Source organism: Pezoporus flaviventris, unplaced genomic scaffold (genome assembly GCF_033815535.1).
Source record: "Pezoporus flaviventris isolate CSIRO_AGI_PZ_B2104156 unplaced genomic scaffold, CSIRO_AGI_Pfla_v1 ptg000008l, whole genome shotgun sequence".
NCBI lineage: Eukaryota > Metazoa > Chordata > Aves > Psittaciformes > Psittacidae > Pezoporus > Pezoporus flaviventris.
The window spans coordinates 3,353,408-3,360,205 of record NW_026892556.1 but is presented as its reverse complement, the minus strand read 5'-3'; the positions used below and the strand labels follow the sequence as shown (position 1 = coordinate 3,360,205).

General features: G+C 48.5%; 1 long non-coding RNA gene across 1 annotated transcript; it reads right to left on the bottom strand.

Annotated features, from left to right (window-relative positions):
- Nucleotides 1-2,109: 2,109 nt before the first annotated feature.
- LOC133267461 (uncharacterized) lies at nt 2,110-6,462 on the bottom strand. Its single transcript, XR_009742768.1, has 3 exons — nt 6,262-6,462; nt 4,671-5,309; nt 2,110-3,908 (listed from the first exon to the last, which is right to left on the bottom strand). It is a non-coding gene; the product is annotated as an uncharacterized LOC133267461 (long non-coding RNA).
- Between the last annotated feature and the right edge of the window lie 336 nt (nt 6,463-6,798).

Here is a 6,798-nt window from a genome sequence, read left to right as displayed (position 1 = left end):
GTGCTGCCACAGACTTACAGGGCCATGAATTAAAGGCACTCTGAAGAGGTATCATGGATCATCATGGGGCCATGAGAGGGGTGAGACGTGGGAAAATTAACCCTGCCCTTCACTGGGGCTTATTTCCATGGAGGTGCCGTTGTTTCCAGGCTGGGATCGGGAGCATCTCCCTGTGAAACCCCTCCTGGCACTGGATTTATGGCAGCGTTTTCACCTCTGAGCCCTGGTGGCTTTGCCTGGCAGATGAGCTGTGAGCGCAGCATCATTTCCCATACCCCAGCTGCTTTGGGGGCTTGGGGCAGCTCTGTAACCCAGTTGTCTCGAGCGATGCCTGGAGCTTTAACTGGGGCTGGATGAGAGCATGGGGAGGCTGGAAGCGATTGCATGCAGCTGGCTGGTGCCTTGCTCACCACTTAGCTGGGAGCATGTACATGAAAGAGGGTAAACAAAACACATCCGGGCCAATTCTGACCACTTGGTCCCTGTGAGCCACCCGTGCCAAGCTGTGGCTGCTGCCAGGCTCCTCAGAAGGCTTGGCCACACAGGCACGTTTAACCTGAATCAAGCAAAAGCCTGAATCCCCAGTGGATCTGCTAAACTGCATTTAGCTGTAAGAGAAGGAGAAAGCCCATTACCCTCTGGGCAGTGCTGATGCCCAGGGTTTGGGGCTGCACTGGTGAGGTCTTTCCCCACCTCAGCAGCCTCAGCCCCGATCCCCACGCTGCAGAAAGCACCGCAGCTCTATCCCGGTCTCTGCTAAGAGCAATGCAGAGGGTTTGCCATGAGAACTCCCTTCCCTGGTCCTAATCCTTGTCACTTTAAGTGCAGCAGAGAGCCAAATCTGACAGCTGTTTTGGTTTACCCCAGCCCAGAAATCTCCATGGGAAATACTCAGGGCTTTTAAGCCCTGTTTATGCCCCAAAGTGGGAGCAGCATTAACTCCCTGAGTGCAGAAAACAGCTCTGCTGACATAAATGCTCTTATGTGGGGAAGAGGAGCACGCTGTGTGACTAGGAATGACTTTATACCTTCCAACCAAATCCACGCTCGCCTTTGTGCTCCTACAACTAATAAGCAGTTAATATGCAGTCCCATCAGCACAAGGGATAACAAAGCCCTGTTTCCTTAAGATCTGCATTTCATGCTTGGTTGCGAGCTCCGATCCAATCTTTTCCTGCCGTTCGAATGGGTTCTTCTATATTCTCTCCCCTGGCGTGGAGTCTTTGATGTCTGATAAGGTAGAAGCCCGCGCTCTGGCCTGGCATTCGGACAAGGAATGCTGATTGGGAGCATTTATAGAGCTTTTTCTCCTCTACCTGACCACTGTTTTCACAGTATGTCTAAAAACCAACTTTCATGTGACACTGCTTTCCTCCCCCATCAAATCTGCTTGAAAGTGCCAATAGGCTCAAACATTATTAAGGTCAGAATCAACATGCAGAAACGCACATGCATTCATTACATGATCAGATGAGCTTAATTTCCTTAGGCAAGCAGGCTAAAAATACCCTACATGCCCAGAAGAGGTAATTATACCAGTATAAAAGCTCTGCAGGGTTGCGCTGGTGTCTTTCCTCCACTCTCTCCGCTGGATGCAGTGGTGTCCTGACACATCCAGCCTGTCCCTGCCCACTCCATGCACCTCCCACGGCCAGCAGGCATCACCCAGAGAGGGGGAAATGCTGAATTATTAATTGCCATTTGCATAGAGTGCAATCTTACCACACCGTGCCAAGGAAGAGCAAGGATGCGCCAAGCCCCTGGGGTGGCCTGGGGAGATGTCCTCTTAGATCATCTCCTCACACCCCCCCCCCAAGAACCAAACACTTCTGTCAGGCTGGGTTTTGAAAACAAAGTGCTCTAATGATGATAGACAGTTCCAGACCATCACCTGCAAAGCTGCATCCCAGAGAGCTGGCACTTTTCAGCAGGACACCACGAGCGACGGGCACAAAGCAAACCAGCACCAGCTCACGGGCTGCTGGACCGTGGTTGCTCCTTTCATTCCCAAGCCCTCCCTATTGCTCTTGCACCTCAATGGGGTCAGAGATCTCTGTCTAAATGGAGACAAATAGCACCAAAGCACTACTAAATTCAACTGGCCTTTTCATGCGGTAGACCTGGACTCATGTAGCTACTTAAAAATATGTATGATGATTGTGGAGGAGAACCCACAAGCATGGCCTAAAGTGTCCCCCTTCCCAAAAAGTCATACAGAAGCAAGCAATTATTAGTGCTAAAATGGCTTTTGACCAGAATAAGATGTTTCACTTACAATGATGGAGTGTTGAGGCTTTCCTGTCCCTTTTGCCATGCAATCAGGGGTGAGAAGTGGTAACAAGAAGAGTGACACCTTCGTTTCACACAATTCGCTTCCAGACAGAAGGCTTACCTTTGCCCAGTGACCCTGATGAAGTGTTTGAAGCACACCTCCTGGTTGAATAGTCTTACTTCTTTTGCTGGAGGCCTTTGTGCTCCAGCTGAAGGATCTCTCAGGACACAGATCTGCTTACAGAGCACAACTGACCCTTTTTTAGGTCCTACAGTGATAATATCTCCATCAGGAGCCAAATGAAACTCACAATGTGGAGTGCTGTCACACAGGTGATTAGCCTGGCTATTTAATGCCTTTTCCTCTTAGGTAGTCCAACAAAGAGTAAAAAACCCTTTCTGATGAACCACTTGCCCTTAACATCTGTCTCTTGGGTAGCAGCATTGAAACACCTCAATCGCTGGCTGGCTGCATGAGGAAGTTAGCCCGTTGCCTGGAGGAAGCAGGTCAGGGAGGCTTTCCTTTTAGCAGGGCACATTCATGATGCAGATGGAGCAAATGGTGAATATCAAATTAAAACTCCTAGCTATGGACAAGATTCAAATCGGGCAGGTTGATTATAACCTGTCACAGTTACAAGGTGATGGAATTCCATCAACAGGGCACGAAGGGCCCCCAACCTCCCCGAGACAAGTTTTGAAGCCTTTCATCTGAGCTGTAAACTTTGCTCCTCTGCTGATGAGTTTCTGCTGAGCTCCCGTCGGCTCAAACAGGCTCATTTCCATCCTCCAGCCGGGAATGTGGAGCTGCTGACAAGTGACCTGGTGGGTGAAGGTCAGTGTGACAGATGTGGTGGGTCGGTGCTGGACACGCTGTTTTGGACGCGGTGCATCCGTGTCAGTGATGCGATTTGGAGCTCAGATTTAGCCACCCTCTGCATTTTACTGAGCTGTGCAAGATCAGTGCCTTGGGGGGGAACCTGTCCCATGGCTCTGAAAGCTCAGCATGTGGGAAAAGCTTTTGTAAGCCTCACAGAGGGCTATTTAAGGAAGATGAAGCTCAAACTCTCATCTTCTTCTTAGGAATTCCCATAAATCATGTTGTTTCTGAATCTCTTCCTCTAAGAATGAAGGCGAGAAGGGGTCCTCTGGTTTCATTTTATGCTCGCCAAGGGATTTTTTGCAAGGCAGCTTTTCAGGTAGCTGGATGTGATCATTCAGTTTAATGCAGAAGAGGATCTTTGTGTATGTGTGTTCAGTGGGGGCAATATGTTAAGTGAAAAGCTGGAGGTCGGGTCCATCTCAAGGAACCCTAAGGCCAGCCAACCCCTCTACACTTCAGATCCTCTTGAGTCAAGATCTTTCCATTCCAAAGTGAATTTAATCCCAGTCATCCTATTGCCACCCCATCTTGCAGGAGTGACCTCAACAAGCTGGGATGCACTGAGAGGCCTCCTGACAATCACTGGTGCCATTACAGCACCAGTCCTTCAATTTCTGATCATGCACAAGCCCGCTGTGGATGAAGAACGGTTCCTTTAGCACCTTTCCCAGCATCCCTTCCTGTCTCCTTTAAATGTTTGGGAGCAATAATTTATGTGCAGAGTGCAAGAAGTAATTAGGTTGTCTCCTGGTTTCTGCAAGGGAGCAAACACCATAGCAAATGACATTCCAACAAAACCGGGTCGGCTCAGATTGAACTCTCGTCCCATTCATCTTTGAGTTTTAGCATTGAATTTCCTAAACACATTAGAAACAAGTTTTAATTTTCCACAGCATTGGGCAATATCTTTTCCTAAAGCCTAAAGAACATTCATTAGCATCTGCTCCCTCCACTTCATGTGGCTGTCTCCTTGTTTGCACATCAATGTGGAGTTTGCTGCCTGGGCATGCTCGCCTGAACGACGTCAAAGTTCCTGTATTGGTACACAGTGCACGTCTATAGACAAGAATCCAACTCCTACCCACACTCATCTACCTGGCCTTCACTAGCCCTGGTTTGAGATAGTGCCTGCACGAAGAAGGGAACAGCAGGGCATGAGGAGGGACCTCTAGAAATAGGAGTGCATGGGGAGCCCTGTCCAACCTGGCCTTGAACACTGCCAGGGATGGGGCAGCCACAGCTTCTCTGGGCACCCTGTGCCAGCGCCTCAGCACCCTCATAGTGAAGAACTTCTGCCTAAGAGCTCATCTCAACCTCCCCACTGAGAGCTACCTCCTATGGAGACAGCTCTAGGGTGGACTTCTGACCCAGCGAGATGAATTTCATGCCCATACCACTCCAAACTACTCCATTTTTCGTAAATAACTATTGCCCTCTGTATCACTGCACCCCGAAGTGGAGGTCTGGGCCGCAGTGAAGCATTCCCCATCTGTACAAGGAAGATAATAGCACTTACCTATCCCCAGGCTTGCTATGAGGATGAATACATCACAGAGAGCTAGATGCTCCGATACTATGGTAATCAGGTGCTATCTCAGCACACCAGAGAGATAAGAGCCTACAAAGTACAGATGGCATTTCAGCTACAAATCCCTGGCCCAGTGGGCAGAGGCAAACTGTGTAAAATGAGAGCTGCCTGCTAGGTTCATGTAACCCTCCCTTTTTTGAGTCACTTTTCAAGCATTTCCTTCTGTTGTTGTATCACTACAGGCAGCAACACCCCACCGTAGGGAAGGGACAGCAGCTATGACACCAAAGGTGGGCATACCCAAAAGGCTTAGTTGTTCCAACCAACGCTGACATTTAACAATGTATTGACCCTCTCAATAGCATCCAAATGTTTCTTCCTCTGACTTCAGCAATGCTAAAATCAAAGAGCAAAATGACAGCAGTTGCTTACCTGGAGCTACCAAGTCTTTCCCAGTGGATTGCAATCAACTCCACCAGCAGCAGTGCTGCCTGTGCAGGATGAAACACGGTGTCAGCATCTCTTATCCTCATTTCATTCCCACGCCTCCTGTACATGAGTAAATAGTGAAAGGAGGTCTCGCTATCGGGTGCCAAATGCCCTGATTCTTTCCTTGTAGAAGTGAGACTGGAACACAGAAAAATTATCTGAGGGTTAGATGGTGCTGCAGATTTGGAAAGAGAAGCCTGGGAGGAGATAGCAGAGAGATGAGGTAGCAGATAGATGAGGTAGCAGATAGATGAGATAAGCAGCCACGTGCAGAGCTGATGGATAGAGAGGGAGTGTGGTTTTCTTTTACTAGCTCACTCGTTTGAATATTGATCCGGAAGCTTTCTTGGATCCGTATCAGTGAGCTCTGATTTACGTTCCCATCTCTGCCTGCCCGTGTTCTTTTCCTAGTGGAAAATCAAAGGGCTTGTACCTACAAATACCCATTTTCCACTTGGCTGGCTAGCTGGCAAACACGAGCACCGCTGCATGCCAGCGGTGCGCAGATGTCCATGGGCTTTCCCATCTGCAGAGTGTGGGATGATGCTCTCTCCTCGCGTGGCACCAAGCAGAAACCACTTCTGATACCCTTAAAGGGGACGTTTTCTTCACCCACTGTCCTTTGATCTTCCTCTAGCTTGTGGTTCAGTCCAAGGAACGCTGTTTCACTTCCTTTATGCGCCGTACCTTCAGGCCTATTTGAACGGGAGGAACTGGATTTTTTCTTATGATTTCAAAGCCAGGTTTAATGACTGTAAAAAGCAGCACAGCTGTGGCACTCCAGGAACAAGACATCCTGTCTCAGGGATTGTCAGGGAATAATAAAAGCATACATGGTAGAGACATGTTACAAGTCACCTGCACTGTAAATAAATGTGCCTGCTGCTCTCAGAACTGACTTCATTGTACTCCGAATGATTCTCTGAATTGAAGTGCTTTCATATCTGAAGGGAGGGGATGGAGAGTACAAGGAAAAATGTTCCCTGAAGATAAAAAGTGTAATAGCCTCTTTTATTCCCCACTTTCCACATCAATAATGAAAAGTTATCCTCCAGGGACAGCAAGCAACATGCTCAACTCTACCTCTTACCAATCAGCAGCACAAAGTATCCCTCGACGTCGAGGCTATGATACAAAGCACTGGGCAGATCAGAGCTGGGGCAAGGAGGGGAAGCAGGAGCAAGGCAGAGCCTGCTTCCAGCCCGAGGCCATCTGAGCTCCCAACTGACAAGTGCTACCGCTGAGGTCATGCCTTGAAGTCATGTCTATAAAAGCAAATGGAGGCCGAGTGGCCCTGTTAAGATAAGACAGAAAAAAAGGTAATAAAAATACAAGGAAAGAAAAGAAAATGGCACAAAAATCCCAGCAGAAGCTGTCAAACAAGGGAACGGTTCTTTTTAAGCCGAAATAAATAATATATAAGGAAGGCTCCCTGCTGCTCGCTGATACTGGAGCTGACTGGGAACCCAAATACCTCAAGGAAATAGGTTTTGTTCACTGGGTTTCTTCATCTGATTCCTCATTTTATCCCTCTGTTTGCCCCTTTGACACCTTCTCCCCCCACTCTCAGTCTGTACTTGTATTAAACCCTTCTGAAAGCAAACCAGCCCTCCTCCAGCGGGGCCAT